Genomic DNA, 17,772 nt, shown 5'->3' on the forward strand with positions numbered 1-17,772 from the left:
CGGGTTCCTTGGCCTTAGTTCGAATCCTGAGATCGGAGAGGACTTCCTGGATGGGTAAAGCTGGCCCAAGCATGAATTGATATCGGACAAATAGGTTGGGCCTGTTTTTCAGTAACCGGATCCGTGGGTTGTGTTCTGGGCCTGATCGGTTTCAGTGGGGATTGGGTTTGGATCGAGAGACAGCAGTTGGATTCAATTCAAAAGATGCCGCATAAGAGGTTCTGATTTCTCAGAAGCAAGAAATCAATCTGACCGGAGAATATTGAGTTCCAGTTACTTCGTTTCTTTATCCGTTCCTTTACTTCGTAACGTTGGATAACCTTGCAGAACCTTCTTTATCTGAAAGTCAGATAACGTCATTTCAGAACCTTTCGCTTCGCCCCTTTTGCTAGCGCGCCCGCTCACTCGCGCCTTCGCTCCCGCTCACTCGCTTCTGCTCCCTCGCGCCTTAGTTTCTTTGACTTTTCTTTCATTCTTATTTCTTCATTCGCATATTGTTCATTGACTTCTTATGTTCAAAATAACATAACCTTTGTTTGATTGACTTCGTAACGTTTCTTGCAGAACGTTTCTTATCCGATAACCTGAATCTGAATCTTCATTGACTCCCGCTCACTCGCGCCGTCGCTTTGCTCCTGAAGTCGCTCCGTCGCGTCTTCATCTTAATCTGAACGCTCCTCGCGCCTTTATCCGCTGGATAACGTTTTCTGATGAATCTGAATCTAAATTGACTTCGTAACCCGCTCGTTCGCCCCTTGAAGAACGTTCTTCAAGAACTTTTGCTCCCGCTCGTAAACGCTCCTAACTAAGCGCCCGCTCACTCGCGCCTTCTTATCCACGCTCCGTCGCGTCTTCATCTTCACGCTCGTCTTCATCTTAATATTCACGCTCCATCGCGTCTTCATCTTCACGCTCGTCTTCATCTTAATATTCACCGCTTCCGCGCCTCGATTTCTTTTCGACCATTGAGATTTTTATTAATTATTTGACTCGTAGCAGGTTCTGCAAGAACATGATGGAAGCCACTTCTATTCTTTGCTTCTCTTTCTTTATCCATCATTCTTCATCAGTGACGATCACCGCTTGGTTGGAACGATGGCGCGGTTTTGGTTATCAACTAGCCAAGTACTGATCGGTTCAGGTAACGCGAAGTTTTAACTCCCTAGGCCTAGGCCGTTTGTCTCGGCCGACGAAAGTGGACCTATCTCTGATCCATAAAGAGTTGCTTCAGCAGCATTCGAGTCGAAAGAATACGGCCGCGCTCCGCTCCCGCTCGTAAACTTCGCGCCTCCTTCCAAAAGAAAGTGGTTAAGTAGTTATGAGGGGCGAAGCGTTGGAGTGTATCCAGTCCCTGCCCAGCAGGGCATTGTAGGTTGATTGAGCATCAACCAAAAAGAACGCGGTCAGTGCCACTCGGGTTCCTACGGTCAATTCTACCGGCAGAACTCCCAGCGCTGGAGTTGATCCGCCGTTGAATCCGTTATGTAAACATAACCTCTGTCTTTCTTAAAAATAAGAACCTTCTTTATTTCATAACGTTCTGAGGGGCGAGTTTACGAGCGGAACCTCGTTTTTATTCAATTATTAAATGTTTCATTTAATGGAGATTTGTAGCATCATTCAAGTAAATACAGATTGAGATCGTAGAAACATGAGCTTGTGATATAGCTACACCTAATTCCGGACCGGTTAATGCAATAACTATAAATAAAGGACCAGGATCTCCTATGAAATACAAAAGATTTTTCATACATAACATAGTCCAAGCAAACCCACTTAAAATCTTTACTGAACTATGACCGGCCATCATATTAGCAAATAAACGTATTCCTAAGCTTAATGCACGAAAACAATGAGGGATTAGCTCAAGGAGTACTAAAAAAGGTGCTAACGGCAGTGGGACTCCTGCGGGTAATAAAAAGCTTAAAAAATGAAGCCCATTTCTTTGAAATCCAACTATAGTAATGCCTATGAAAATAGAAAATGAGAGAGCCAAAGTAATGAGAAAATGACTTGTCACTGTGAAGCTATAGGGTATCATACCCTGGGGATTACGAAATAACGAAAAAGTAAAAGTGACCGAGATGCGAGGGAAAAACCTTTGTTTAACATTGACTCCGTAACCACCTATTTGTTCGTTTACCGGATTCAGCACGAAATCATGAATAAGCTCTACCAAAGATTGCCAAGCATTTGGCACTGACTTTCCCCCTCCCTTTTTCGTAACAAAATAAAGCAGAAGTAAGACTAAACTTAGAGTTAGCAGCATAAACAAGGATGGATTTGTGAATGAGAAATATAAGTTTCCCACCTTCATCAGAATCAATGGGTTAATGGCAAATTGGTCAAGTGGGCTGTTGTGTGTAATCCGTATAAACTCCAAAAAAAAATGTCGTATTTCGCGATAAAAAAAAAAAGGACTCTGTCTCTCCTCTCTAGCTAGAGAATCCAATCTTAGAAAGTAGAATTCATAATCCTTTTTCTATCTTGTCAAATGAAAAAGTTTTTTTAGGTGATTGCTTCTTTTCTAATTTCATCAGTTCTTCGCCGCTCGCTCGTCTTCATCTTAATATTCACCGCTTCCGCGCCTGATCTAGATTATTTTGTTATAATAAATAATAAAAGTCAGTCATTTTATAATCAGCTCCAAACAAAGAAAGAGTACCTAATAAAAAGTTCTTTATTTCATAACCGTCCGCTTGCGCCTTCGGATAATCTTAGCCCGCCAGCCAGATCTAAAGGCGCTTGCGAGTCCTCTTTCTTTCTTGCCAGAACCTTTCTAACACTTCGCGTTACCTCGCCGTGACCTAGCCGCCAGCACTTCACTTATATATAAATAAAGCGGGACCGAGGTTCTGCAAGAAAGCCTTCACAGCAAACGGAGGCTGCTCGAAAGCCCTATAGAGTAAGGTGCGCTTTAGCGCACTGGAGTTTTCGGAGCTGGCTTCAAAGCCCGTCCAAAAGCACTTCTCGGAGGTGAAAAGACACCGACGGAGCTTTCTCTTTTAATTCTTGTAGAACATTCGGTTCTGAGGCGCGGAAGCGGTGAATATTAAGATGAAGACGCGGGAGCAAAAGATGAAGGTTCTGATTTATCAGAACAGTTATTAAATAAAAAGATAAGTGTAGAATTTTATGTTAAGTGAAATTCTTTCAGAACCTAGGCGCTTAGGAGCGAAGAAGCGACGGTTCGACTTTAGGAGAAAAGAAACAAAGGCGCGGAAGCGGTGAATATATTAAGATGAAGACGAGCGAGCGGGGGCGACGGAGCGGGAGCAAGAAATGAAGATGAATCTGCTAAGAAGTCAATTCAGATGAAGATGCTAAGAAGTCAATTCAGATTAAGATTCAGAAGAAACGATGAAACGATTCAGATTCAGATGCTAATCACGGATAAAGAAGGAAAGAAGAAGAAAGGTTCCGAAGGTAACGAAGTTATGATAAGTAAGCTGTTCTCAATGGGCTTAGCCCAGTTCTCGCCGTTCAGCAGTGGTGGAATATTCCCATGATATAGTCGTTCATTCTGAACCTTTCTTGAGTCCAGGATATCGGAAATAACATCTAGAAAGAGTAGCCGGAACCACTTTTTCTTTTGATTTTCTGATAAAGAAGAACCCGCTCCCGCTCACTCGCGCCTTTCCATTAACTTCGTTACCAAAAGCCCAAGTATTCACCGAACTCATTCCGAGTTTCAATCGAACTGCTGGCACCCGTTTTCCAAGCTCTTGCTTTTAGGGCAGATAGATGGTCAGCTTAGTGATTTCAGAACCTTCTCCGAAGAGTACGATGTTTGGCTTGCTGCTCTCCCATCTCATATGGTGATGCTAATCAATGAAATAAACCCACCACACGAAAGCTTTTTCAATGCTATTCCCACTGCTTCGGAATCTGACTCTTCACAGGTTATGCAAGAACAACAAAGAAGTCAAAATAAGGTCCATTCATGCTGAACCAAATGTTCGGCATATAGCTATTAATTCGAATATGGGACACCAATGGAAGATTAAGAATTTTTAATTGCTTAACTTAATAACCGTTACCTTCTCTATGTTGACTGGGGAAGCCTCTCAATGTGCAACCTGACTTTGCTCAGCTAGTGCTTTCTTGAAGAACATTCGGTTACGAAAGTCAAGCTGGTTCAGCATCTGAAAAAAAAAAGAACTGGAGGGGCGACTTTAGGAGAGGAGAGGAGAGGAGCAGGTCACGAAGAATTCTGTCTGGTCGTACTAGGTTATCCGAAGGATAAGGTCTCACTACTGACTATGTGAATCTTTGTATCCCCAAGGAAATCCCATGCATTGAGATAGCAGGTTGGATCATCATCAAGTGCTCAATCACTGGAATGTTTGCTTTTAGATTTCTTCCAGTGCTTATCAAATAAGAATCTCAGGGTTGTAGCTTGACCCCGGTCTCGGGACTTCCCAAGTCACGGAGTCTTTGATAAAGTTGTAAACAAAAGTTCCCTATCCAAACTATTTATTTCAGAACCGAATGTTCAGCATTCAAAGGTTCGACCGGAGAAGAATACCGGGAATGAAAAGAGAAGGATCCCTAGAGGAGCCGGCATCCAGCCCACCTATCTCAAGTATGAGTTTCGCGAGATAGAGACAAATACCCAAGGCGCGGAAGCGGTGAATATTAAGATTCAGACGCGACTGACGGAGCGAAGATGCTGAACCTTAAGTTATTACATTCTTTATCTTTACTTCTACACTTCTTATAAATCATTCATCGTTTCTTTGACTTCGTTTATCCGCTGGATAACGTTTCATCGCTCCTGAGCGCCTTTGACTTCGTAACGTTCTTTGACTTCGTTACTTCGCTCCGTCGCGCGTCGCGCCGCTCGCTCGTCTTCATCTTCATCTTCACCGCTTCCGCGCCTTATGCTCCGTAGCTTCTGCTCCCTCGCGCCTTCTTCATTTTTTCTGTTCTGTTTACTTCGCTTCGTAACAGCATCATTTCTTGAAGAACGTTTCTAACACTTCGCGTTTCTTCTGAATCTGAATCTGACTTCGTAACATGAAGATGAAAATGAAGAAGGCGCGGAAGCGGTGAATATATGAGGCGCGAGGAGCGTTCAGATTAAGATGAAGACGAGCGGAGCAGAAGCGACGGAGCAAGAAATGAATCAACGTTCGACGGCGCTTAGCGCTTAGCGCGACTTTAGGAGCGGGAGCGAAGAAACGTTCTGCAAGAAACGATGAAAGGTTACGAAGTAAATGAGGTTATCCAACGTTCTTCAAGAAAGGTTATCCGTTAAGGTTCCGAAGGAAGTGGACATCCTACATTCTACAGAGGTTCAGTCCGTTCAGCATTAAAAATTCTTATGTTAAAACATAACCGAATGTTCTGCAAGAATGAAAGAAAGATGGAAGGTGATGCTAATCAGTGACTTCGTAACCGAAGGAACCTCTTTCGCGGGGTTCTCAGTTCTTCTAAAAGAAGAACCTTTGATGGCTCTCCGCGTCAACAAGTTCGAATTCTGACTCAAAGACCATCTAGCTAGTCGTCTTCCCTAGGGTAGGGAGTTGGCTGGTTCAAGAGAGACCGGATTGGATCAGCCCTCGTTCTCCCAAGCGCACATAGAAGACTGCTATAATTAGTTCAGTTAGGTTCTGCAAGAAAAACAATTGACCGGGAAAAATAGAATTCCTCTGAATGAGAAGCCAAGCGACCAACAACATCTCATTGATTGGTTTATTTACTTCGTAACCTTTTACTTGCAATTCGAGCTCACTCAGGTTATGTTTACATAACTTACTCATATGGGATGAGCTAATATCTCAAGCGCGCAACATGGAAGATTCTTTTATTTATTTTTAAGCTAAAGCTCAAAGACGAGAAGGTGATGCTAATCAACGGTGGGAGGGGATCCAGTAAGAGTTCCTCAACCTGCCTCTTAGAGAAAGCATTTGTATTATTATGTTTTATGATTATTCTTTCTTTCAGAACCTCGAAAGAGCCAACAATGCTGGTGCCGGTATTCGCAGGTTCTGAAAGAAACGAGCTACCAGCTAAGGGGTCATGGAGGCGCGACTTTAGGAGCGGATAAACACGTTCTGAAAGAACGGATAAAGAATAAATGCCTAGATGAAGAAGGCGCGGAAGCGGTGAAGATGAAGATTCAGACGAGCGGAGCAGAAGCGACGGAGCAAGAAATTCAGATTCAGATGAAGATTCAGGCGCGAGTGAGCGGGAGCGTGAAGATGAAGATGAAGATGAAGGCGCGACGAGCGTGAAGATGAAGGCGAGCGTTCAGATTAAGATGAAGACGAGCGTGAAGATTCAGGCGCGGAAGCGGTGAATATATTAAGATGAAGGCGCGGAAGCGGTGAATATATTAAGATGAAGGCGCGAGTGAGCGGACGCGCGACTTTAGGAGCGGGAGCGTCATGAATTGGGTAAAATAATTTCATATGAGAAAAGGCGCGAGGAGCGGGAGCGAGCTCGGTCATACGGCATTCCTGCGCTTAGCTGACCTTCTCCAGCAAACATATCAAAAAGCAAGGTTCTGAGGTTATCCAACGTTCTTCAAGAACTACACCGAAGGTTTTTTTTTACGAAGGCGCAAAGAGCGGGAGCGGAGCGAAGAAGCGACGGAGCGGTTATCGTTCTTCAAGAAAAGTGATGCTAATCAATGATAATCAGTTCTGATTTTAATCATAAAACATAAAATAAATCAGAAGATAATCAGAAACGTTAGACGACTTGCAAACAAAGCGGATCTGTCATTGACTAAATAGCAAGGTCAAATGTCAATCAAAATGGGTAGCCTCGTCTTTGTTCAGTCCTTATTGATTCGTGGGGGGTCGTCGTGGAAGAATTGGGTTCGACTCCCATAGCCCTGATGTGGCGAAAAAGACGGATTCAACGAGATATGCCATGCCTGCATTAAGATTTAAAACCTGTCGTCTACTTCAAGGAAATGTTCGAAACTCACAAAAATACAACGCCGCATTCTCGGAAGATTGAGGAACAAGAAGAGATCCATTAAGATAAATCTTTCGGAGAGAGAAAATCTAAACAGTTACATCAAATTACAAACTACACGAAAGTTGCCCCTTTTTCATGGGACCATCACAGAGATGCACAGAGGTTCTGAAAGAACTTCATATATACCTTTAAAACTCAATCCAGAAACAAGATCGGACGTTATTCCGGTTCGTCTCCATTTTCGTGAAACTATTAGTCAAGCAAGGCAGCCGATAAGTCATCGAAGGCTTTGTGTGAATAATGAGATTGTAAGCATGACTCATTTTAAAGTGTCCCACGGTGATCTAATATCTTTTCAAGAAAATGACGCGAGGCGCGAGTTCACGAGCGGGAGCGAAGAAATAAGGAGATCTTTCTATATCGACATATCAGTTGACAAAATCATTACTTCATACCTGGGTTGCCCGGTAAGAATGTGGAGAAGAACCAAAACTGAATGGTTCCGCCTACTCAAAACTAAAAGGGGGTGCCGCCTACTACTAAAATCCCGGTTTTTGCAAGAGTTGCGTTCTTCTATGCAAGAAGAAGACTTAGAAAGAACAAAGAAGTTTGGATCCGAAAAAGTATGCTTAGGCAGTTCCTTCGCTGAGCACAACAGAATGAAGAGGAATTTGTATCATTTCAAATACTTATTCTTATCTTTGAGAAGGAACGAGAAAAACCTAAATCTTCCTACTCGTGCTCCGTCAGTCATATCTGAATCCTCCATATTCACCGCTTCCGCGCCTTTTGTTTACAAGTCTGATTTATATAGTAATTCGACCTATTGCTCTAGGTCCCCCCATCAGTTTACTAGGAAGAGAAGAATCAAAAGGATCGAACTACCTACTCATTATTCGGAGGTGAATCATAGAACAAAAAAAGCTGTTGTATCTTATGGACCTAACATAGGTCACATCCCTCATGACATAAGATTGAAAGATCCAAACCTTCCTCTTCGGAGCTCCAAGGGACGTGGCCAAAACATATAAGAAAAGATCGGCATAGTCGCTCATAGGGACATATCTATCCGGATAGAGGATAGTCTAGATCGATTTATTTATAGAGAAGCCGTGGATAGAGATAAAGATAGGGATTCATTGGCACAGACCGAGACGACACAATGATTATTGAGGTTCTGACGTAAGGTATTTTACCGCAGGTAACCTTCGGAACCTTTTTTACTGATTGCTTTCTGATTCGGATTATCTTCTGATTAAAAAAAGAATAACTTCTGATTTATCAGAAATAAATAAGAACCTCAGAACCTATTGCTATTAATGGAATCAAAGCTACTGGACGTAGTTGGGCGAGCGATATATATACTCTGACGATTGTTTATGCTTCATTCCCGTCTTTCATTCTTCTCAACCAGCTCCGCGCTCTATCTCCGTATATCTTTCCTTTCAAGCGAATGAGTGAACCTATAGAGAAGAACGTAGTAGAAGTGAGCAATATAGAAGTCAACACAATATTGAAGAAGATAGTTGGTTCAGATGACAAAAATTGGGAATCAAAACTACCTGATGACCTAATGGCCCTTTGAACAACATTCAAGACTCCCATCTATATGTCATCTGTTTAGGCTCATCTATGGCGAGCCTTGTGACCTTCCTGTTTAACTTTAACATAAGACTTATTTGGTTATCAAAAAGGTCAATTTCTCTTTAGAAAAATATAGGAAAAAATAGACCTCCACGTTCAAGAGCTCCAAGAGTTGCAGAATGAGGTGTATCACAGCGCCAAGATTTATAAAGCCAAAAACAAATACTTTCATGATAAGCATATTAGTTGAATTTTTTTAATGTAAATGATATCAGATGGTTGGTGTATCATTTGAGAATGGAAAGGGTATTAATATCAGATATTAAGACTATAAGCTCGTTCAGGGTCAATGCTCATTGACTGAAACGATATATTGATGAGGAGACACCCCCAGCAGAATACATCGTGAGATTGCAACTTCTAGAGAATTCAGCCCATTCATAGTCATGGTCATGATGATTTATGTCCACCTAAAGATGTTAACTTTAGCACCTGTTGGGAGGCAATCCCACATATATCTTTGCTTTTGTGTTTTTTTATTTTTTTATTTGGTTTTTTCTTCATAGGATAAGTGAAGAAAAAAAATCATTCAAAAAAAAACCAAAATGAAGAAGGATTGAATGCAACAAAGAATTAATACTCAATATGTTTTTCTACACCTACTTTACCAACAATTTGTATATTATTTTACATGTTTTCCATTATAATGATTCCCATTTTTTCAGGAGCACAATAATTATATTGAGGAAAATAAAAAATTTTAGTTGGGGGGGCAGGCTTTCAAAAAACTCTCTTTTCAAAGATTTGATTTTTGCGTTTTGTGAAACATTTCAAATAATTTTCAATTTTTAAAAAAATCTAGATTATTCTATTTATTATACTCTATTAATGATATAGTCATGATTACATGTGAGTATTAAAATATAAGTATTTTAAAAGCACATGTTCTTCACAACATAGAGTATATGATATAACCTTCAAATGCATTAAAAGAATTCATGGGAAGAGCAACCTTGGGTGCATGTAAGAAAGTTTTAGGGTCAATGGAACTATGGATCAAAGCATTTTTTAGGGAGCCATAGAGTATATTTAGGAGTTTCCTTAAGCTCTTATTATAACATTTTAAAACTTTCTACACTTCTCATCCACTCATTCATCTATCTGGAACATGGGTTGATCACTCCTTGCACAAAAATCCATCCATTTCCATAGCAAGTTGTAGCACCTATCATCCTTTGGGGCACTTAATATGTATTGACGGAGTAAAGCCCTCTGAGACAGAGTGATACAAAAACTCTTTGGGGGAATAAGCTACCTATCTACTAAGGATAACACATGCGTAAAATGGGCAACATTTTGGGTGAGTGTGTAAGTTTGTTTGTTTATAAGTTTCACAAGAGCCTTAAATTATGCAACTCTACATCTTCTAATCTCCATTTTCTCTACATCATCTAATCCCCGTTCTCATAAGGAAATCATCAAGTAGAAGTTTTGTGAACATTTTTCAAAATTTTAAAAAAGTGACAAAAAATTAAAATAAAATTCATAATTATTATAGAAAGCTACCTCCTATGTATTTGACCAATTGTACTAATAGTCATTCCATACAGAAAGGATGGTAGTTGTTTCTATTTGTCATGATATTTTCATCCATTCTCAATAGTGGAGGGGGAATTCAACACTTGATTTAGATATGGTAAAGTGTTTTCTTAATTATATTTATATGGCATTCCGACTCGTAGAGTAAGAGGAACTATTGGTTTTAGTAGTGGAGTTCACCAAAGGAAAGTCTCGGCTTAAAATTTTAAGTAATCTACTTCCTCCTTAACACCACTTGAAGTATAAATTTTATTTTGAATTCCTCCGATGCTTAAACCATTGATTTCCAACGTCACTTGTTGGTTATATTATTCATTCAAGTATTTCTATTAGTAAAGGACTATCAATATTCAGATTGAGTGAAGGGGGCATGATAGAGTGCATCTTGTTCACTCATTTATGCCATCCTTCACTACATTTAATGCCTAATTCCCATGATTATGATGCATGTTATCATCATTTAATGATATTTTCATCATCACCATGCCATTCCACTGCATTTTTATTTTAATGTCATTAAATTTTAATTATATAATTATTCATGTTTGACCTTTATCAAGGACAAACCATTTGAAATTAACCAAATTTATTGATTTTAGTTTTTTTAGGTCTAGAGTGGGTGAAAAATGGAACAAAGAGACAAAGGAAAATATTAGAAGATCAAAGTCCACTTTCAATGTTTTACTAATTTGACTTTTAAAGTCAAACTTGTGATTCATGTAAACTGATCTTATTTATGTATAATCATTTGTTTTAGGTAGCATGGGTTTAAATTTATGAACCGTTGGAAAAAAATTCATTTAAAATACCTTATAAATGAAAATATATAAACATTCCAAGTCCTATTATTTATTTCATATTTTTTTAAAAAAGTGTCCTAAAAATGAAAAAAATATATAGGTGTGGGTGCATGGCAATAGCCAACATGGGTGTGGCTATGCAGAGTGTTCCAACCAGCAAGTGTAGCTACATGGAGCCAGCGCCTCACCTACAAGGCATAGGGTGGCCCATAGGTGGCCAAGAGGAGTTATTTTATAACAATCTATACTTGTTCAAAGAGGCAACCACTATGGTTCCCATGATATGCAGGATGTGGCCTCTTTGGTGATACCAAGTGGCATCATCTCAATCATCCAATTTTATTAGCAAAATGGATGTTCGAGATCTCTCACACTCATATGAATCTATTGAAGTTATTTCTCTCTTCAGCATAGAGATACTTCAGAAATCCTTGATCAATCCAGCATATAAAAGTGTCTCTTTGGTCAATGATAAGGCGATTTGGATTGCTGACTGACACTCATCTTGGCACAAACATCACATTGATCCATCAAAAGAAGCGGGTGAATCATCGGCCACACCCTTAAATACTCCAAAATCAAAGAATGAGGTGATTAATGAGCATTAAACTTGGTTTCAGGCCTAATTATTGGGGTTTCTGGGTTTGAAAGATGTACTCTTTGTTTATTTTGATTTAGAATGAACAAAATATAAATTTGGATTTGAAAAATATAGGGATTTCAATATGATCATACTCTTTCCCACCAATTTTCCATGATTTTTTTTCATTAAATTCAGCGATGATTTAACATAATCGATACTGAGTAGTGTTCAAACTCTCCCATGGAACCTTTACCATCATAGGTTACCATACAATCCATCATCCACATAAGACTCTCAAAGTCATTCAAGGATTCATTGGCTCGTAAGTCGTTTGAGAGTCTCATGTAGATGATGGATTATACGGTAACCAATGAAGGTAAAGGTTCCATGGGAGAGTTTGAACACTACACGGTACCTTCTAGACACGAGGTGGAAACTTAACCTATCAATTCGGTTAAGTTGATCCTTAGTAAATTAATCTATATGTTGATACAATTAATTACTAAGGTTGGCCAACAACTATTATTGGGACACTAAAGTTATTCACTAAAATGATACATAGGCAAGGAAAACTCATTTCAAGCACCCAGGCCTGCGAGAATTGAGAGCCCCCCTTTCTTCGCTATGCTCTCTTCTCTACTCAACCAAGGAGAGAGTCTTCATGGTGAGAAGATCTTCAAGATTTTCAAGAAGAGTTGGAGAAGAAGTGGAGATCCAAGAGCAACATGACCGCGTAGATACTTCGAGAGACCAGCCACATGTATGGCTTTAGAATGATCTCAGAGTGAGCACGTGAAGTGTGGAACAAGTTCCCCATAAGATACATGTTATGTATGATTTTAATGATCCATTTAAAATCGATAACCAATTTCGCACCCATGGAAACCAGGTTTTTCATTATTGAACCAAGGCACAAACCTAACACAAACTGAGTATAAACATGATCTTAATCCTAATTCATGAGCATTAATACAATAATCCATCCTAATTAAAAATTACTTATTTTAGGAATTTTTCTAATTAATAAAAAATATAAACATACATTTAGGAAAAATAAAATTGTCGTTAATTATATTATTACCTAACTATTTCATAGCCCTATTAAGTAATTTTTAAAATATTAAAGAGAGAAATTGCCACCGCCTCTAGTGGATTCTCCCATTACTGCACCCTTTACTTAGTATAGAGTAGATATTAAAGGAAAGTTATACATTGTATTGGATAAGGCAGAACCACCGAAACAACATTATAAATAAATGTAGTTTTTGGACTTACATCTTTCATCTTGCCATAATAACATAGCTTCATTTCACACTTGAGGTATTTGTAAGTAGTTCTGCAGGTCATCTTACGCTAAAGCATTGATGCATTAATGATGTGGCAACAATCATGCAAGCTATGTCATGATGGAAGGTGTGAAGCTTTCACCAAGCCCACTATTCTTGAACGGGTTTTTGTAACCTTCTTCACCTCCTAAATTTTCATCATCCCTCAAATCCTAAGCTTCCTCCTCACCGACAACATTCTGAAGTATTTGAACATATGCCACCTAGGCTTCAAGATCTTCAGGTGTGATCGAGTTTAATTAAATTTTTGGATCTACAAATGAACTAAATGAAAATGCATTATTTCCTCATATGTGAGCATCATAACTGGAAATTTCCACTCTCATGGCTCGACATATAACAAGATGGCTGCTCATTGATCCAACACAATTGGGAGAATACATTATTTGTCAATGGCATCAATATCATCAAAAAGGTGTTTATCAAGAACCTTGATTAATGAGATCCAGCTGCCATTGAATTTCACAGATCACACATTTCTTTCTGATGTGGGGTCCAACTCATAAAGGGCCATTGTGTAAAATAATTTCTTATTTTGATATGCTACCTGCAGTATTTTATGTCTAGAGTTCCATCTAGTTTTCACATCCACCACCAAATGTTCTGATGTTAGTTATCTTTAGTTGTGCACACAATTGGATATAGCACTGCCTCCTTTCATATAATGAATGAATTTATGCAACAATTTGATCCATGAGTGTAACCAAATCTCCCATTGACCTTGGCTTCTTTAGTCATCTTGTATGTGCATCTTCAGACTCCTTATTTATTAGCTATGTTGTCTCAAATGGGGTAAGCCGTGGTGGAATTCGCATTTCCTTTAGGCCATCTTGAATGACAAGTTCAATGATGTGTGCAATACAAGGCCAGTGGTGAGTTATATCAAATCTAGGGTATAATTTTCTTCTAGTACCCATCAATGTTGTGATGATAGACCTGTTGTTGCTCGCATTGTCTATCTTAATAGTGATTTTTTTGCCCGACCAGAAGTCCACAAGACCTTTGTTAATAGTTTCGCAAGAGACTGCCAACTATGCAATTCTGTCAACTTTCTTTATTGTAAAACATGTTCTTCAAGTCTTGTCAGTAACCCAATGCATGGTGATTCCCAACCGGGGAATCATTTTCTTCCTTGTCCATGTGTCAATTGTTGGCCATATACTTTTAACATTCGAGAGAAACTCTATCAACCTTGCTTCTCTTTGATGAAGATGGCATTCACATTGGCACAATTTTTCCTCAAAAATGAGATTCTTATCTTGAGCTGTGCATAATAAAGTAATACTTCTATGAAACTATTATCATCAACGACATTCTATGCTTGGTCGGTAAGATAAATTTTGTAACCATCTCCTTGGTACTCTCAAAGTGTTTGTCCCTTTTGATAAAACTAACATGTCACTAATAGATCGTTGGCTGCCATAACTTTGTTCTTTCTCAGTCTTTTGGACCCATCTCCTTTGACATGGTCATGAAGCTCCTTATGGCTCTTTTGTACGTGCCCCCAAAACATAGTTCTCATCCCATCTTGTTTCCTCTAAAAAGTAGTAGTGATTGGAGGGCTGTTCTCCTTGCACACCATACATTCATAGTGGTTAGTTTTGAAAATTTTAAAATAAAGCATTGTCTTTGATTCCCACCTTAACCCTTTCTTTGCGAGGCTCCATGAGTGTTCGTGGCTGTGTAGGTATCCCTTCTACATTTATATCCCCATCACAAGTCTCATACCCTTCCCTCAATTTCATTTGTTTTCTACATTCTGCCTGAATTGTTGTCATTTTCGCCTTCTTTAGTGGTCATTGCATTGAACTAGTTTATTGATGGATCGAAAGCAATACGGATCCAAGATGATCATGATTGATCATGATCATAATGTTTAAGAGATTCATTCATTTGGAATTACTTAAGAGTAAAAGTCATGTTTCATGTTGATGTTATTCAAATCATACCAGTATAACGCAGAATTATAATATTTTATCATATTAAGTTAGAGAATGTCTCAAACCAAGACAATCATAATTAATTTCCCAACCACTCTATGTACAGACCCTACTTCATGGTTATCCATAAAAGAGGAGGAAGGGAGGGAGGGAGTTAGGGAGGGGCGAGAGGTGATGAAGCATAAATTAGAGCTAAATATGCCATTTAAGGCTTCTGGTTTATACATCAATATTTATAATTTCCTTATGAGAATAGAGTAAGGGTCAAATCCACAAAGAGAAATAATTGAATTGGTGAATTTTTATATTTGACTTCTATTTTTTATAATTTTGATATTGGTTTGAGGAAACAAATCAAATTTAACGAAAGCAAACTAATCAAAAGTAATTTCAAATAATTTATAATATTAATCCAATTTAATCTAATTTATTCAGATTTTATAGAATAATTTTGACAATTTTAATAATTTTAAGATGACTTTATAGTAGAAAAATACTAATCAATTCTAATTTTCAAATACCTTAGCCAACACTTTGGGAACGTCGGGTGATAGTAGAAGGAGATGGACGTGAGTGTAGTGGAGCGGCTGAAAGAGATACCTTGTTGATTTCAATGGAGATGATAAGGATACGAGCCAGCGAGTGGCAGAGTTGAAGGTGGTGTGTGTGAGAGTAGAAACCAAGCCTATCGGCAATGATAACCTAGGAAAAAGGACCAAGATGTTGTAAGTCAGAAAAAGACAAAGATCACAGTAATATTGTCGTCACGTGCCCAACCACCAAGTGGTGTTTTTTCTTCATTTTCTTGATCTCAATGTTTCCCCTCCAATCCTTTTCTCTTTGGAGTACAAGTACAGACCCCAACTAGATTTTGAATGAGCAAATCACTCTGCTAATTGTAATTAGGAACAAAATCCAAGGGCATCTTATTTACAATGATGGGGGACTAAATTTAAATATCCAAGATGGTAGATGTATAGAGGAGAGACATGTGGAACTACTGTCAAAATTTCAGCCATAAACTCTTTCTGGATCATTATATATCATCATTTCAATTTCAAGAAATCTGAGCCATTACACTTTCTCTCTCTTCCAAATTGTATGGTGTACTACCAGTCTGGCACAAACTTCTATTAGTGGAAATTTCCTATAAATTCAATGAAAATATTTTTGAAATAATTCATTAAAATAAATGAAATTTTATATTTTTTGAATTATAAAAAATTATTTATAAATTTAACTTCAGAAAATTCCATTAAAAATACTAGAAAATCTATAAAAATATAATAAACCCCTTTTAATATTTAAATTTATCTAAATGGATATTTTATGACTTGCAAAATTATATTATATTCATGTAATTGATGTCTGAAATTATGTTAAAATACCATAAAATAAATTAAAATTTGAAAATTCATTACAAAAGTGACATAAATCATTTTAAACTCTAATATCATGGATTTAAGATAATTTCAAGGAGAATACACATAAAAGTGCATGAAATTACTGTGAAAATTAGCATGTTATTTGTGATGATCAGGAAGGAAAGAAGGAGGGAGTGAGAAAGGGAAGGGAAGGGAAGGGAAGGCAAGGAGAGAATGAGAGAGGGAGGGAACAATCATATGCCATGAGATCCTTGTGAAATTATAAATGCATAGTATTTTATTTTTAGGGAAAAATGATTTATTCCACTTCTATGTGGGTGTTAGACTATCCCACATAGGCACTTTAAAGTTGTTCCATCACATTATAGTGTAACTCCTTCATAGAAGTGGAATAAGTATTTTTTCCCTAAAAATCAAAGACTAATCAAAGAAGTGGATAGTCTAACATTCATCATGCAAAATATTTATCAGGATTTTCGCATCAATTTAACAAGTGGGAAACGCCCCTTAATGACAACTAATAGACTGTTTTCATCCACATAGTGATTTTTAAGTAATTTAATATGGTATGCAAGTCCAATTTGCCTTTCCCCCCAAGATTTTTTTGAAAAACTAGAATAATATGATGTAAGAAGGGATCAAAAAGGATAATAACATTTATAGGCCCATAGGACCATTATGAAGATTATTTCCAACTGGGTGGACTAATGCGTAACAAGGATCATAGGAGAACACCTCCAAAATCCCTACTACCTGACCATGGATTTAACTCATCTTCTCATTGATTACATTCGTTTATTTGTTACAATGTTTGAGCTAAGATATGTTTAAATTTGATAACACCCTAAATTCTGTATTCAATTTAAGTAATCAGCACGTGGTAGAGCAGAGAAGATGGTTAGGATAATGAACTTGAGACATAGAGCCCGAGCGGCCGTCGAGCGTGTGGTTAGTGGCAAATAACGCCCTAGTTGATGGCATTCCTCTCTGCCGCTGGCACTCGAGGAACCATGGGGCACTCCATACAGAGAAAGAAAGTCTTAGGGATGAGACACCCACAAAAGGATCTCAATTCTCATCAGGAGGTTCCGCAAGAAACGACATATGAAAGTCAAGGCAACCCCGTCCCCTTGGCAATGCGTACAGTGTCTGGAGGGAGGAGTTTAGAGGCTTTATAGTAGCAGGGACCTCCTTTTGTATGCATTTAAAGAGTTTGAATAGGGTTAATATCATATATTTACATGTAATTAATGTTTCTAAGTAATTCTTATTTTTCCCTAATTTTTTGTTGATTTATGAATTTTAATGGAATTTATTTAAGCTTGGATTAATTATATTTAAATGGAAATGGAAGGTTAAAATTTTAATTTTAATGTTAATTAATATGGGGACAAATTACTAAATTTTCTACAATTTTCTAGAATTTTATTGGATTTCATGGAAATTTATTTGAGGAAGAAATAAATATTTAATTAGACAAAAAGATATATTTATAAGGAAAATAGGATTTTTAGAGAAATTTATAAATTTGGAAGGTTTTTTCTTAAACTTTTGTTGCAATTATGCCCTTGAAACAACTCTCGGTCACCCATTGCAGGCGTA

Source organism: Wolffia australiana, chromosome 12 (assembly GCF_029677425.1).
Source record: "Wolffia australiana isolate 7733 chromosome 12, ASM2967742v1".
In the NCBI taxonomy this organism is placed as follows: domain Eukaryota; kingdom Viridiplantae; phylum Streptophyta; class Magnoliopsida; order Alismatales; family Araceae; genus Wolffia; species Wolffia australiana.